General features: G+C 35.4%; 1 protein-coding gene across 4 annotated transcripts in view; it reads right to left on the bottom strand.

Annotated features, from left to right (window-relative positions):
* The window catches only part of EPS8 (EGFR pathway substrate 8, signaling adaptor), a 173,467-nt gene that overhangs the window by 95,367 nt on the left and 59,904 nt on the right, over positions 1–18,196 (bottom strand). Inside the window, exon 1 of one of the 4 annotated variants that reach the window (XM_037023072.2) lies at positions 2,792–3,057. The exons of the other annotated variants lie outside the window; for them this stretch is intronic. The gene's annotated coding sequence lies outside the window, so the exon portion shown is untranslated. Of the gene's footprint in view, positions 1–2,791; positions 3,058–18,196 lie in introns of those variants that run through there. 4 annotated transcript variants of the gene reach the window in all.

Genomic DNA, 18,196 nt, shown 5'->3' with positions numbered 1-18,196 from the left:
AGAAATGTAAGGGAGGTGATTGGTAGACCTGAAGGGTGAGGCAGATTTTGGATACAAGGGAGATTTTCTAACTGCTGCACAGTAAAGAAAAAGGCATGAAGTGGGAGGTTTAAGGTATAAAAATCAAGATGCTTAGGCCATAAATTATTGATACATGATTAAGATACATGACTACAAATGATGTTACATACTGGACTTTGAATTTTTTACAGTAAGAAATGGGAGAGCCACTGATAATTTTTAACCAGAAGAGTGCACATCAGTTATGAATGGTTAAAAAAGGCAGCCCAACTGGCTTTCACAAATCCAGGCTTTGAATAAGTTAAGAGACTTCATTCAGGCTTCCGAATGCCAGGCAAGAGCAGCAGGGGCACTTTCTCCAGTAACAATCCCAGGCTTTGTGTGCAAGACTGATACTCACAGCTCTACTTAATGGATACTAACTGTGCCATTTGGTGTGATGAATTACATAAAATACCAGAATAAAGAAAAATTACCTGCAAAATAAGGGTCTTTTTTTTTTTTTAGAAACAACAAATGAAGAAAAGACTACAATGCAAACTGATAGTAATAATATTGTTAGATACTTAAATCTGATCATTAGAATCATATACTTAGGAAAGTTAAATAGTAAGATTCTGATTACATCTAAATATCTGACACATTGTATTTTTAATGCTCAAGAAACTGTGTATCAATGTTCCTAAAAGCAAAGCCTTCTTGGACAAGTGTTTGTCTTGAGATCTATGGCAAGCATAAGAAACACACATTCCATTTCAGCTCAGATTTTATATTACCAAGAAGAGAGACAATATTTCACAAATTGCTTTAAAATTCTGGAAAATATATTGAAGAAACCAGGAGTTTTTTCTACTCAAATTCCCAAATCTAGTTAATACATTCTGTACAGAAGATAGAAATGCCACAATTTTAACTAAAATAAGTATAATTTTTCATATAGCTGAAAAGCCCATTTTTATGTGCTTATAAATCAGTTTAAACATACACACACAAACCTAAACTCTAAAATAAAAAGGAATTTTTAAAGAATAATTGTTTAAATTAGAACTATGGTGTAGGGTAAATCATCAAAAAGACTATATGAAAATCCACTTCATCATATCATCTGCACAAGATTTTTATACAAACAAACTGAATTATATTTTAAAAATCTAAAATATAATGAGTTTATTTTCGTCACCATAAAATTCCACGGCAATTCCCTTAAGTAAACTTCACATCTCTCTCAATAAATTGATATATGATTTCCCTGAAAAGTAAACTAAAAAGGAGACTTCTCTACACAATTTATTTCAACATTATTTACACAGAAAATGAGTCTAAACATCTTATCCTCTCGATAGTCATTTCCTCTTACATGCAATTTACTTAAACAGAAGGAACTGTTTCCAAGTCTAGCTTGGAAACCACTCCGGGTAAAGTAGGTGCAGAAATATCCTCCTTAGGATGAGAATATGTATATCAAAGGACAAAATATTTTACATATGATTCCCAGAGCATATATGAAATATATACTCAATGTGATACTGACATTTGTCTTGGAATTTGGTCTGAAAGCTGACTAAGGCTTTGCAGCAAAGGTAAGAATAAAACAGGCCCCTACCAGGTCAAGGAACCTACTTACGCCACAAAAAAGTTACACATGATGCTTGGGTAAGTAGTTAAAATCTGTGTAAATTGATAATGCTCCTTATGGTGTAGAGTCAATAAATAACATACATACTGAAAGAAAATAAGCCAAGAATGTAACTTCAAAAAAGATCAATACGGCCACAACCATGGCACCTGAACTCAAGAATGTTTTTTACTTTCTAACACCAGAACAGTGAAATAACAAGTTATTTACTTGTGTTCTCTATCTACTATAATTATGACATAATGTTATTAGCTCTTGTTTTCAAATAGTATAAATCTTAGCCTTGAACTTAATTACTAGTAATAGAACAATAACAAAAGTCTCGTCCTGAATAAAATTAAATGCAACAATAAATCAATGGGCTACAAAAACAGATCTCTGTATTAAGAATTATTTGTATTTGTCACTAAGCTCAAATTTTATATAAACATTGCAATTATAAAATGATTTTTTGAAAGTGTTGTTTTTTATAAAAACTCCAATTAATTCACTACTTAAAAATTTACAAGTTCCATTAATATACATGGGTTAAAAAAAAGAACTTTAAATACACATAACTCACTACATTTCAGGCCCCAAGCAAAATGTTTACACAGAAGTTTGGCAGTGTTAATTCTGTGGACTCAAAGCCAATAACAACCTAAGAAAGCTGAACTTAGTTAATAAGCAAATTCTCATAGTACAACTAACACTGTATGAAAATTCAAAAGTTCATATTTATAGGATGATCACAGTATTTGCATATAAGATTAATTTAAAAGTAAGTTTTAAAAACTTGATATATCAGGTCTGTGTTTTCCCAACTGTTAATAGTCAACAGATTTCTTCTTAGCTGTAATTCAGGGGGAAAACATTATTCTCTTAAATCAAGACCTGAGGGAAGGAAATCCTTTAAATCCCCATCTCTGTAAACAAGAAGGCAGGAGGCAGGACCCTGTGGGACCTCAGGTACCAATCTCAACAATTCAGAATTCACTTGCAAAACCAAGTACGAACTTAAAATAGTGTCAAAAGGCTTACTGGGACTCCAAGCACTACTACATGTTTCAAGGTCTACAAACATCCTCTATAATAATTATGGCTTTGAGAGCCCTGCTTAGCAAAGAAAATATTCACAAACTCAAATTTACCTACCCACACAATCCAGGCAAAACTCCTCTCAGCGATCCTCCAGGCAATATGAAGAGGACATTCCTCTCCGTTTATTCTTGGTGCCAAGTGACCTTTGGCTTATCAGCAAAAAGGGTGGGACTCAGCTTCAGTTTCAGCATTGTACTATACTGAACAAAGTCGCTCCTTTGGTTTCTCTAGGGCGTTAACTAGGACTTCCTTTTCTTGTTAAGCAAGTAAACACAGTCACTACTACATGAGTCCAACTCATCCCTAAGTGGCTAAAAAAAAAAAAAAAGGCTTGAATGGTACAAATAGTAATGGCTAACACTGACTGAGAATTTACTATGTGCTCTAAACTATACAGATAGACATTACTGTTACTCCCATTTTAAAGAGATGGAATCTTAGGAATAGAGATTAATAAATAACTGTGGGAATTCTGGGTGCAGCAATATGACCAACTGAGCCAATGATGACCTTCCACTATAAACACTTATAAAAGATAAAGAATATAACAAAATTTAAAAAGTAATGCATAGCTTTACTGGCAATAAAGAAAATTCCCTGATGCCAGGCCAAAGAGAGAACCAATGGCCAAGGTGATAAGCACAAGAGCAAATGCTGCCAGCTGTGGCCACCGGGAATGACCACTGGAGTCCGTAGCGCTTAGATCTAATTGAAATTAGTAAGGACATGTCCTTAAGGAATGAGCTCAGAAGTAAGTGCTCTCTTAGAAGAAGAGTTAGGCTAGATTTCTGGACCTGCTTTTTTTCAATACTGGATCCAACCAGTTCAACTGTATGTCACAGCCATGGCCCCCTGTAGGGACAAAAGACGTCTTGTACACACAAGGTACAAAGTTGGTGCTGAGGTCCTTCCACAAACCCAGAGCTGTTTTTAAAGGGCTGCAATCGCAGTTTAAAAATGGTGAGGGGGACAGGACAAATGCACTCACTGTTTTTGCAAGGCCTTAAGGGAGCTTGCCTCTGAGAATCTGTGTGAGAGGGCACGGGAAATGCTATGATCAGAAATTAAAACTCTAAACCTGTGTCACAAAAGTTTTGAAGTTTGAATTTTATTTTTATGAGAATCTCCAAGCTAAAAAAACTAAGATAAAATTGGGCCTTTGGCTTGTGATATCCCTGGAGTATCTGGGAGAAACAAACAAAAAACCACTTTAAAGTAATTCTCCATAAACAAGGCCACATGGGATTTCTACAAGCTAGAAAGACCAAAACAAACAAAATCAAAAAACAATCCCCACTGAAGATGAGGCTTTAATTTAGAAAGCACAAAATATGTGAGAAAAGTACTGTGATTGAGCATCAACAAATAAAACAGGAAATTTAGGGTTCAACAAATTTTTACTATGAAAATTTTTAAAGGCATAATTATTAAGAGATAAAGGAAGAAAAAAAACCTACAAAGAATATGGAACTGAAAAGATAGGTTTTACAAAAACCAAATGGAATTTATAGGCATACAAACATGTACACTTCTCTGCATAGAGCACCCAGAGTTTTCATCAGGTCTCCGTAACTCAAAAAGGGAAGAGCATTACTATAGGTGAATAGAAATTTAAAAACTCAAATAGAAAACCAATAATCAATTCCAGAACTCAATTATCTGGCAGAACATATTCCACACCAGCTTTCCTTCTTTACTGTTTCTCAAGCTCCTGATCAGTCTGCCTGCAACTCCTCATTCCCATCCCCCAGCCTATTCTCCACCTCCAGTACCTCTGCCAGAAAGGTGGGGTGGAAACTGTGATGTGCCACTCAGATCCCCTTTCTGGACTGAAGGATTGATTTTCTGGCTGCTGTAGTGCTACCAGCAGACAGCTCTCAGCAATCTTGAGAATGTTAAGGACTGTCCTCACACAGCTCATGCTCCTTTCCCAGGGCAGCCCACATTCTGAGACTGGTTGACATGGGGAATATAAAAATTTGGCCCCAACTCCCCAGCTGGGGACAATGATGAAGAGCCCTCCCAGCTTCAGCACTCCCCAGGGGGTCAGATCTCCACTGAAACTGCGCAGTAGCCTCCCTTCCCCTCTACCCAATACTGGTTTCTTCCCTCCCTTCCACAGGGGTTGATCCCAAGAGCACTTTCTAGGAAACTTCCAGCACACTAATTTCTATCTCAGAATCTGCACCTGGGGAGCATCAGAAGAAAAGGGCAGGCAGGATACAGGGCAGACTATCAAGGGAGTGAGAAGAGAAGAATAGCAGAGCCTGGAAACCAATGGGGAGAGCTACAGAAAAGCGCTAATACAATCTCTTTGGTGAGGAGATTGGTAGCAGAAGGCAAAGCCTTTCCCAAATGAATATAATCACAAAATTCCAACCCAACATTTCAATGTATCTCTGACTTTGAAAGACAAAAGGGACCTTACAAGATATCCCAATTCCAACCCTTGTCATTTTGAAGATAATATCTCTTAGCTCCACGGGTCTGCTAAATGCCAAAAATGCTGCTGCTTAGAAATAGGCCTACTATTCTTCTAAGACAGTCACTTACCTAATTATAAGTTAATATGTGCATTTACTACCCTGTGGGGCAAGGAATCCAGCAGAGAGATGTGTGTATGTGTGGTTTCTAGCTTCCTCTAATAGCCATGGAAAAATGTGCAGAACCAAATCTATCATGTTCCAAACATGTATTTCTTGTGGCTACACTTCTGGTGAACCACCCGACCTTAGAAAGGTGAGGGAATCCCCAAATACCCATGAGCCCTGCTGAGATTTGTCAAGGTTAATCTCAATCAGGCTGGGATATAACTAATCATTATCCAGAATACTAATAATGAAAACCGCATTCACTAAAACCATAATCTATGTACACTCAGGATTCCAATCACATGGGACAAATGTAAGCAAGGCTCATGGATATTCGGTGATTCCCTCATCTAAGGTAGGACCAGAAGTCACCATAATAAACAGTATACATTTGGAACAGGGTAGCTTTGGTTTCTGCATGTTCCCCCATGACTACTGAAGAAGCTGGAAGTGGCACACAGACACATCTCTACTGGTAACCCTGCCCTACACTCCACACTGTGTAACCACAAATACAGAGGCAGACAAGACAAGCTGCAGCAATACCTATCAACTAAGACCATCTGATCCAAAATGACATGAAGTTGCTTACATAAATCGTTTGGCCAGCCAAGCGACATGGATTAGCAATGTCGCAATCCATTCATCCTGGATATCCAGCAGAATTTCACTCTAGGTTCCTGCACGGCTTAACCTCAGTTCCTCTTCTGTCTTTCGTTCCTTCTCTTAAGAATTACAGTCTGCTATGTCATCACTAAATCAACCCGTCTTCTCCTCCTAACTTTAAATCCTTTTTTAAATGAGAGTAAGAAACTAATGCGCTGTTGATAATCAGAGTCCAGAAGAGGTTTCTGTAATTTAAGTTGTATATTGTCAAATCTCAATTACAGACAAGTTAAACCAGCTAAATTCACATAGACTGAATGGCCAAACGCTCCAACCATTTCTCTGGAGAAGGAATAGGAGTGTAATATAATTCATATTTGGGGAGAATCACATCAAATTAGTAATGTAGGCATAGAAAGGGGCAAACATGCATTGCATGTAAATGAGAGAAAGAACTAATTTGTTCATTTAAAGAAGATTAAATGAGTCACTATGGGTTTGGAGCTATTGTTTGGAGACAGAATCTGGACTAAAAGTAGAAAACAAAAAACATAAATGGGCATTTCTTGAAGGGAATATATAAGAGCAGAACCAACAATATTCATTCTTCACACATGTTATTTAGAAGAGTGATATTGTAATTAAATTTTCAAGTTCACAGATGGCTTGAGTCTAAGAGATATACTGATTTGAGAAAAATGAACTGCAAAATTACACAACAGGGCATGTCAGTGAACAAAATGGTGGTATCACTTTATTGGCACAGTGTAAACTTATTTTAAGGGAAACATCAGACAAAGTTATTTTAATGATAGATTTTAAATGTCATTTTAAACTGAGGAACCACCATATAGTACCAATAAGTCACATACTTATTTGGCAATTTCAACCAGAAAGCCAACAAAATTTTGAGAAAAAATGGTGACAACAAAAAAGAAAGTGGGTTTTCATTTCTGTTCATGTCCTATAACCAAAGACAATTGTAAAGTGTAAGGTGTAAAGGCTGTGTTTATGCCCAAAGTCTGCCACTTAATAGCTCTGTGACCTTGGGCAAATAACTTAACCCATCAGTGTCCTTATTTCCTTACCTGTAAAAGGAGATAAGTGAGACAAATTTGTAAGCTCTCATTCAGACCTATTCTAGAATGTTCTACCAGTTCAAATTTAAAAATAGAAATCTACTTATAGAGTTTGGCTAAAACCCAGAAACTGGCATTTTTACTTTTTTCAACATAAGATGGTAAATTTTCAGAAAAATGAGATATCAATAGAATACTTAATGACAAGTGAGGAGAAGCTACTATGAGAACATCTGTAAGTGTAACTCACAAATTATGAAACAACACTTTTTATAGAACCTCCAATTTCTGCTGAAAAATTCCCATTTGAATACAGACTGCTGAAACACAATAGGTACAAAGAATTCCTGAGAGGCATGGAAAATGGAAGACCTTGACATGTAGTACCAATATTTCCCATCACTAAGATTTCAAGTAGAGTTTTTTTCCTTTCACATGAGTCAGGCAGTGTTAGCATTCCATGTAACTGGCTCAGTGAATGCACATCAAAAGAACTCACAGATGTTCCTTGCAAAACAGCATTTTTACACTTCTAACATCATTCCACCAAAAACTTAAACTCTAAAGAATAATGATAGGACACTTCAGCTTAGTAAAATCATGGTGCTTCTGGATTCTTAAGGGGCATTTGAGGGAAAACAAAGGCATTTCACAGAACTACCAATCCTTCCCAGAGTATTTTTACTTTAACTCTGTTAATACAGTCAGGAAACTATTGTAATCTCTCCTAACTATAATCATGTACTATAGCACTGGGAAGGAAGTGAGAGAAGAGAGGGAGAGTATAAATCAGCAGACACAAAATGAATTGTGAATTCTGATAAGGTACTATCTAACCAAAAAAATCTAGAGAAATGCCCATGTTTAAATTTCAAATCATGGACCTACTGAAATACTGCAAAGAATCATCATATAAATATATATATATGTATGTATACAATATAACAAGCTAATACTGAACAAACAGCCTTGAAAAATTAAATCAGGATGCATTACAATAGATAGAAATGCCTGTTTTCAGAGTAATGGTTTAGAAAATGCTGTGTCAATAGCTATTAGAATGATATAGTTTATGTCATCCTTCGAAAATAAAACCTGCAATTAAATTTGCACATCAAATGATCCTTGAAGCTTGTATTTTACCAATAAATAGGGGTAGCAGACGGGGCTGAATTCAGACAAGCTGTGTCAATGGCATATTAGAAGAACTGCGGTCACATAAGGAGAAGCCATTACAGAAACACTTCAACATGATCTGAAGATGAATGAGACAGCAATACATTGATATTAAATTGCCAGAGGCCACATCAGTTTTTAAAGTGATTTAATTTCTTTGAATATGACTGGACTAGAGTTTGCCCAGGCAGCAAAATTTTGTTATGGCCTTTGGCTGAAAAGTGCTCAATGAAGGTTTACCCTGGTTGGGCAAAATACTAAGGGTTACTTTCAAGTTTATTTTCAGTTGGAGAAAATACCCATTCTCCAAACCAGTCCTTAATCTTTGTTTTGTCTGCAGTTTTAAGACCTTTTAGTGACAACTCTAACATTAGCATCTAACCCCCTTGTATTCCAGACATGGGGCTGTGGAAAATAGATTAAATTAAATAAACCTCTGCCAAGAGGTGGCATATTATGGCCAAAGAGCCATGGATTTGAAACTTAAAACCTTAGTGTTTTGTTTTTTTTTTACCTTGGCTCTACAATTTAGCATTACATGACCTTAAACAAACGATTAATATAGGCAATAGAATATAGTTGTAAAGAACTTGGGTTCATGTGCAAAACAGGTTCAAATACCAGTACTGTAACTTCATGTGTATGACTTTGGCCAAGCTACTTCACTAAGTCTGCTTGCTTGTCTATAAAATGAAAGTATATGTTCTTCATAGAGACTGAACAAAATAATGCATGTAAGAAGCATAGCAGTGCGCCTGCTTAACTGTAAGTAATAAATGGTAGCTTAAAAAATATCACTGCTTCTCTGGGTTTTCTTTACCTTTTAAGTAATCAGCCTCAGAAACCAAGATGTCTTAGAATAATCTCCTGTGCTTCATGTTGTCTTTATGAGGTCACTGATCACATATGAAAACTGAGTCTTCTCAACATTGAGTTAAATTTTGTTCACAACTATATAATATTCTGTATTTGCCCTTAAAATCTTTTTTTACTTCGATTAAATAGATGACTAAGTATTATTTCATAATGATCTGTGATCTTACTTAGTCAAGTACCCAAACCTTTTGATATTTTTGACAAAATTCCCAAAACTTTTTGACCTCAAATTGATTTTCAGGTTTCCCAGAGGACTCCCAGAAAAATCTCAAAGGATTTGTCTCTTATCTTAAGAAAAGATATTAAAATTATTAGGTTGATTTGGTATGTTAAATTATATAAGAAAGACTGTCAAAGTGATGTAAATCCTTATAGGTCATTTATATGTGTATGGATAACTCTTATTAATATAGGTATTCAGAAATTGCATGAAGTCCATAGAAATATGTCAATACCATTTGTCCAATTGTTACCTTAATTGTATGCCACAGAAATAACTAACTTTCCTTATCAAATGAACTCTCATCAGAACTCTAAGACTATTTTTAAGTCTTTTATGATTCATAAACAGTTACTGTTTTACTGTGATTTCTTCCTTGAAAATATTTACAATATTTAAATGACAACATTTAAATAACTGAGAATATGCCACTGGATTGAGTAAGAATTTCCAGAACTAATGAAGAAGCTGACAAATTCATAAAAAAATGCTAACCAAAGATCAAGCAGAACAAGAATTAATTATATGGAACTGAATGAACTAATGTGGATGATTATAATTTTTATCAATTTTGTTTGAAGTACTGCTGGTTCTTTAATGTTATGTTTTTCAGATTTAAGGAAACCTTTTTCTCTTTGCTCTTACACTACCTCTAACTTACAGCAATTTGGTAAATTATACCTTTGTAAACAGAATCGAAACATTTATCTTTTCTTCCTACCTAATCCCTCCAGAATTCGAGAATTCTTAGTATTCTTATTTTCATGGCAATATAGTTATTTGCATAAGTTCAATAAGAATCTGTTTTCCTTATAACAGGACACAATTATAAATGTCAGTTATTAGCACTTATTATAGCAGTTATTAGCAGTTATTATAATATTATAGATATATATATATGTTTGTATGTACACACTTATATATACTTAAAATATATAAACATTAGCAAGGCTCTGACTGGATGTCATATTTGAGAATGAGGTACACAGAATCAGACCAGACAGCTTTAAGGGCTAAGATTGACTTTTGACTTTAAGGAACATTGACTTTAATGCTTATAAAGCTCCCCATCAGAAAACTGCCTAGCATCATTCTTTTAAGGTTCCTGTCTAAGACGTAAGGAAGGAAGGTCACTTTCTAGTAGACCCAGGAACCTCAGGATATTTTAGGGACTTCAAGAAGCAAGGAACTCAGCCAAGTCTATAACTATCATAGGCAGAATCTGATGGTGAATCACTGACTTGGTCTCCTAGCCTCAAGAGGCTTCTACAAGTGTAACTGAGATTTCTTACTAAAAGTATCAGCAACACAGACTTAGAAAAAGCATATATGGTCAATCACTACTCTTGTTGCACTGACATAAATAATCAGGCCAAGTTTAATGAGATTAGCCTTATTTTGGAAACAAATAGATAATCTCTCTTTGACAGAAATGGGAGTGACTACAGAGACAAAGATTTCATTTCAATTTAAAACTATAGCACATTTCTGTGGGTATTAAATTCGAGTTCTGTTCTTGTCTTTAAGATTTTGTTATCTACCTGTAAACTGGACTGGATCCTGAATTCTTCTAGTCTCCAATATCTAGCTACAACACTCTAACCTAATGTTTCTAATTTTTCACCCACTCTTCTTCTGCCTTAGAATCATTAAAAATTAAAACTGTCTCTTTCCCAATGCCTCTCAAGCTGAAGCTGGACAATCCCACAACGGCTCATGTATGGACAATCTTCTTGCCTGCTGCTTCCGTGGGCCACTCAGAAAATTCACCAGAACACCTGATGACATTACCTAGGACATTCAAACTAAAAACCAAGAAAATCTCCCAGATTGCTACCACCTGCTCTCATCTGAAGATGCTTTGAGTCCAACATCTAGGAGTATGAATATTCTCCATGACCGACTGCCCTCTAGACTCAAAAAATAAATTTATAGTTTATTCTAACCATTAACCTATTTTTTTCCTCTTGTCTCCATAGAAATGTCCAGGACTGAGAAACTGGTTTGATGGGTTATGGGGCAATCTACTAACTCAGTTTCTAGACTGTGGACGTTTTAGGGAAGTTTTAGGTGGCAGAATGAATGACGGCGTTCGGACCATACTACGATCTTAAGATACTGAATATTTTCAGGTGAAGGAGTTTGAGAAACAACAGAAGCAGGAAGATCACTCTGGCCTTGCCCTCTTCCCTGAAGCAGGTCATAAAACCCTCATGGGAGAGGTGCCTCCTTAAACCTGGAGGAAAGGGTGCATCCTTATCTCCAAAGAAAAGGTACACTGAGAGGAATCTGAACCAACAGGCCTTGCTAAGCTCCCCCTAGTTTACTACAGTCACCTCATGCTCTTCCATCTATCACATTGCCCTACAACTCCTCTCTTCTTCAAGCCTAGCATAAAAATACCCAAGTCTAACCTGTTTCTTCATTTCCTTATGAAGTGTCCCGTATCATGTAAAATTTTTATTACATAAACTTTATTATTCTCTCCTTGTTAAACATGTATTCTCATCTCCTGTTTAATTTGCAGATCAGTCAGCAACCGTCAGAGGGTTGTGGCAAACTTTTTCCTCCCCTTGAGTGAAGACAGACAGTATACAGACAGCATACTTAGACTCTCACCAAAACACAGCATATGGCTTATTTTAAAACTATTCTAGTTTGATGTGCAAAGTTTTTTTTTTACACATCTCAATAGTTTAACGGTGATATGGATCTCTTTTTAAAACCATTTCCTCATAACTTCTTCAGAATTTTCTTGCTGACCATTTTTTTTCTTTTAGATCAACAGAATTCATTCCGTGGATTGTCAGCACAGATATTCTTATTTCATATGTATAAGACATAAACATACATTTATGGATTTATGTTTACAGCATCAAGTTCTAACTTAGAAAACATAACCTAAACACTTATCTATGTCTTTTTTTTTAAAAAAAAGGTAGCAGATCAGGCTTTTTTTAATACTCTTACTCTCAATAATATCAGGCATTATTCCCTAAATTAAAAGCCACATCTCCTCTATTTTTACAGATCTGATGCATGTGGTAATCCTTGTATATTCCCACCTAGATTATTCTAAATAAATTAAATCCAAAACCAAAAGTGCCTTTTTGACCAACTCCCAAGTGAAGGTCATTTTATACTTCAGAAATAAGGCTTACACACCATCCTAATCCCACTCTTCCATCTCAAAAAGGTCACACTTTTAATTTTTACTGTTGACCTATAATTAAGTTTAAGATGACCAACACACTGACTATGCTGGAACTAAAGTATCACTTCAGTCATGTAAACATGCGGCTTGTCATTCATTCTCTGTTACTGACTCTGAGTATCATAGTGGTCACTGACAACAGAAACGCTCTATGGCTTTTTAACAGGAAATCACAACATCACCCATGAGTCAGTCTGTCAATCCCTAAGGCTTATGAACTTTCAGAACTTGATGTCAAAATCTGATCCTCAACTCACACTCCCAGGATAAACTGTGAAATTTACATACATGGTATGTTTCAACCACCACCAAAAAGCCTCCATTAATTGACTTCAACATTAGGGAAGACAAGATTCAGAAAGAACAAGGTAGTTTTTCTGAATATATATACATTTTATATCAAAAGTTTTCTATATCTTTCAATACAACAGTCAATTCAGCTATTCTATTTTAAAATTTGACTGCTATGGTATAATAAGTATATATTAAACAGTCACTTATATGGATTTTAAGTAGATTTTCACATGGATCTTTTAGAAAGACATATACATATGTAAAACTCCCACACATACTATCTTGGCATTGATCCATTTTGTAAAAGGGCCTGTTTATCTCAGTATAGGCAAGTAATATATATTGCTTTATTCTCCCCCAAAATTAAAATAGCGTAACATGCATGAAAATAATGAGTCTTCAGTTCACCTTACGTCATTTTGATTTAACAATGAAACAAAATTCAACATCTACTAAAAAGCACTCATTTCTAGGTTTATTTAAAAACAACCATTTTGTTTACCTGATTCTGCATTCTGTTAAGATGCCAGCCCAGAGATCCATGCCAATAAACCAGGATGAGCTAACAGATCTTATCCTATATATCTTGTATGTTAGACCTCAAAACCAATTTCTACTCATTTATGGGGACTGTCAGTAATTATGGAGACAACATACTTTATCTCATACCACTAATTTTGCATTGCCTGAAGTGTGTGTGTGCGTGTGCATGTGCACATATTGTATAGTTCACACAGCATTTTCACTTATGTTATTCTTCTTAAATCTCTATTTTTACTACTCTTATCAAAAATTATACTAATGACTATGAGGCGTATGGTGACTCACCCAGTTCTCTCACTCCCAACCATGGACATCAGATCTGTAGAAATCTCATTACAACAGCCCTGATTCATTACCAAAGAAAGGAGAGAGAGATGAGGGGGAAAAATGTGAAAGAGAAAAAAATGAATTTTTAAAATTCATAAACTCTGTCAATAAGCAATTGTTTATTATATATTTATTAAGTTTGTGTCTTAAGTATTTGTTGAAATTTGTTTCACATGAGTATTGAAGGGGAAAGGGAAACTTTTCCTTTCTTCCTTTCTAAGTTCTTTGGTGGGTCTAATAAATTGACATAAAACAGATTAACAGAAGAAAAATTAATTTAATTTGTACATATGGGAGCACATTCAAAATAAAAGTCTCAAAGTGAGCAGCCCTCATATCTTTCAAAGAAACAAGAAATTTGTAATTGACAAGACAAGGGCCTTGAGCTTGGGGTAGAAAATTAGTAAAGAGGTAACACAGTGTGTTTATACAGCCTTCTCAGCCTTGAATTTCTGATCTCTGGCAGTAAAGATGCCTTTTACCCCCCACGTGTAGGGAGTGTATCCTTCACAATGGGAATTTATTTCCCCGCCTCACGGGGTCAAAGGAGGGTCAGGGTATCCTTGCACCTGCTGCTGCTTAAGTAACTTTAATTCAAAAATAATCAATATGCCAAAGTGACAATTTTTGGGCTGATGTGCTGTGAACCCCATTAGTTCCCTCCTCTAAAACTTCCCAAAGTTTCAAATATTAAAAGCCGGGCTGATGGTCGTGGACCTCATACCCAGGTTATTAGCTAAGTAGTAGATGGGTGCACAGCTGACTGAACCCGTCTCTCAGCCCTGAGAACAGTGACTCATTTCAGGAAGCAGGGATGCAGGTGGACTCCCAAGGTTAGGCCTATAGAGCATAAGCAATCAGGTATTTAGTAGGATGCATTTCTACGGAAACAAAAGAAAAACAATGGTTAATAATTACAGCAAATTATAAACCAATGTCTTGAGTTCTGAGAGTAGCAATCAAGAAGATTTCTAGATGTCAGGCTCAAAGCATGTTCAGATAGAGTGAGGGTACGCAGTCTGACAGATTTTCCTGGCTGGCAGTTTGAATGTCTCTGGTTATCTTCTCACCTTACGTCATGCAGAACAGAAACAAGGATTGTCTATGAGCTGTTGTGCTGATTTCTCTGAGGTTTGTATCAAGTTGTCCAACTTTAGGTAACATGGCCTCAGAAAAATGGCAGTTTTAATTATCAGTGATTCCCAGACAGAAGGGTGGGAGAAAAACTGGAAACATTTATATGCAGAGTGGTAGCCAGAAACTGGAGGAAACTAGAATTCAGGAACTAGGCCAGTTTATAGATAGAAGATACAATCTCAATGACAAATAACATAATATAGAGTCTAATATCCACAGTGTGTATTATAATTTCTACTGAAACATAATTTTTCTCTCTACAATCACCCCCATTTCTATCAATGATAGCCATGTAAGACTAACTTATTTGCAAATTAAATCTAGTTTCAATAAACCTGGCTTCACTATTTACATCAGTGCAGCAAGAAAAGTGAGTGGCCATATAGAATCTTTTCATCTGCTTTGCTTAAACACTTTATAAGGAATTTCAGATGGGCTTATAAAAGCCTCTTGAGGCTATGATAGCAAGCTAAGGACTTGCCAACAGACTTCACCTATAATACCTATAGATTTGGGTAAATTCCTCTCTTCTCGAGGTCCCCAAAATTGCCTGAGGTTCCTGGGCCTCCCAGCAAGTGGCCTTCCTCACCTTGAACGCTACGGGGAACACATAGGTAAGCAAGATACCAAGCTAATTTTTTTCAAGGGGCTTTATTGGCTCCATAAAGCCAAACTGAGTTCCTTAAAGCTGTCTGAGTTTACACATGTCTCTCTCAAACATCACATTTTAGTGAAAGCATTGGTAATATAATCAGTGTTTCCAGTTGTGTCCTGTTACAAGAACAGATTCTTACAGAACTTATGCAAACAACTATATTGCCATGAAAATATAAGCTCACTGAAAGGTTCCAAATTCTAGAAGGGTAGGCAGGGAGAAAAAGATAAATATTTCATATTTACTCAAAAAGGTGTATTTTACCAAATTTGCTCTAAGTCATAGTGAAGCTTGAATGAAATGAGAAAAAGTTTTCTTTAAATCTAGAAAAACAAAACATTAAAAAAATCAATGTTTCAAACAAAAAGTCATAAAAAATTATAGTAACCCTCCTCAGTTCATTCAGTCCTATGTAATTAATTTTTATTCTGTTTGAATCTAATTTTTTCATTAGTTCTGGAAATTTTTTTATCCAGTTCAGTTTGATGACCTTAAAGCTGTCAGAAACCAGTATTTTAGCATAATTCCCATGAGTCTCCTTAAAGATGAAACACTTTTACACTTTTGCAAAAGCATCCAAATAAAACAATAACTAGAAATGACAGAAGATTTTAAGTGGTCATAGTTAAAGATCTGATAAGGGTTCATTATAATATAATAAAGAAATTTGCTTATATCTGTGACATCCATTTTAAGATAACTGGAATTATTAGCGATAACATTATACCAAGTCATAAATTTCTAGGAATTTCACAGAATTTATATAACTGGAGAACATGAAGGCAAATAGGATCATAGGTCACCATGAAACAATAGTTTTTCATTTAACAATAGTGACAAACACTCAGAAGGCAAATATAGAAAGTTGCAAAAAAAAAAGTTAGTTCTTTTAATAGCAAAGAGTGAGGTTTGTTTTGTTTTTAGTAATCAAAACCCTGATTGAAAACAACACAGGAAATTACTTTGATAAAACAAAATCTTGGCCTTCTTGACAGATTACTTAAAAGGTAAGGAAACACCTTTCACAATCTCATCAGAAGCAAGCCAATAATCCAAGAAAACTTTGTGCTTTTAGTAGAAGAAAAAAAATTAAGTTCCAGTTTTACATGAAGTACACTATTACTATGAAAGCTTATTTTTAAAACCCTGATAGCCAATTCACTGTATCTTATCCAGCTTCATCACACATAAAAATTCCTCTCCAAAGATTCCTTTTCCATAAACCTACAACTTTCTATGTCTGTGGGATAGACAATTCAGTCCTGTGATTGGCAGGGAAGAAAATCTTAGGAAAAAATCAGCTGGAGAAGGCTGCACTGGCTCAGCAGAGTTCAAATAGGTGCCAAAGTCTAAAAGAAGCAGAACAGAAGTTCTATAGTAATACATGCCAGGCGGCTCACGAAAATAGCCAAGAGGAAGTGCCAGCTTTAAGAATGAATATATATATATACATATATATGTAATACATACACACATACAGAATGCTTTCTTGCTGAAGATATTAAGTGATATTAGTGATACAGTGAGCATTCCTCAAAATACTGAAATGGCAATAAGAGGCAGGTTTTGAAGTGACAATCTGGAGCTTTGCCCTTTTTTCTTTTTATTTAATGTAAGCTGGTTATTAGTTATCCTGCCTCCCTTTGTCTCTGAAAGAATGAATTAAGATTTACTGAATGACTATTTTGTACTGTGTACTATATTAGGTACAGAAGAAATCACATAAATCATCCTAGAAGCAGAAATAGTTATTATAATTTTATTAATGATGTAGAGATCAAAGAGAGGGAGGAAAATCCGTCAATTCACAGTAATCAGGTGGAAAACCATTTTGTTTACTGAGAGTTATGAGTTAGAGAAGACATATCATAGCCAGAACTGAACTAATTTAAACTTTGTTGCATATGAACCCTTAGATTTAAATTACTAAACAGATAAGAATGACTGTAATTCAGTAAATGATATTTTTTCAGGGTTTGAAATACTAGTTCTCGTAAGTCACCATTCCACTCAGGAAATCTAATTAATTTGTTTAATAAAATGTCGGTTTCACACACTAAGTACAGTTACACTATTTAAATTTCTCAAAAGGTCCGTGGCATTTGGAGTCCTGATTGTTTCCCTGGCTGACACGATTTCTAAACATGTAAGACTGTACACAGCCGGGTTTGTTATAGAAGCATTGACCCCAAGTCAGAAACTCTCATTGTATTCAGTTTGATCATTTGGCATATGGTATAGATAGATAGATAGATAGATAGATAGATAGATAGATAGATAGATAGATAGATACATAGATACATAGATAGATAGATATCAAATCAACAACTCATTTTGTTACCCCAAATGTGTTGTTTTCTTGTGTTCAACCCTGCCTCATTCTTATATTTTAAACCTAATTTTAACATTTATTTTAATGTTTGTAGGTACCTACAGGTTGAACTTGAAAACCCTGACTGACACAGCTTATGTAGATTCAGCAAAGTAAAGTACCTGACTCATTCATTAATGTCAAGAATGGGTAAGTACAGACTCTTTTATCAGCTTTCTCCACCCTCCCCCATAACGTTTGAAATTTCCAATGGCAATACAACAATGATTCCCCATCAGTGCTAACTGCAATGGAAAGGCTGAAAGCCATGTGAAATGAATAAGCTCCCTCTAGTTAGCAGCCAAAGAAATAGTCAGCAGATTAAATGCACTGATGTAGCTAATTCTATTAAATCACTAGTTTTGCATTC

This window comes from Manis javanica, chromosome 15, assembly GCF_040802235.1.
Source record: "Manis javanica isolate MJ-LG chromosome 15, MJ_LKY, whole genome shotgun sequence".
Classification (NCBI taxonomy): Eukaryota; Metazoa; Chordata; class Mammalia; order Pholidota; family Manidae; genus Manis; species Manis javanica.
The sequence above is the reverse complement of the archived record's forward strand: the minus strand, read 5'-3'. Positions and strand labels throughout refer to the sequence as shown.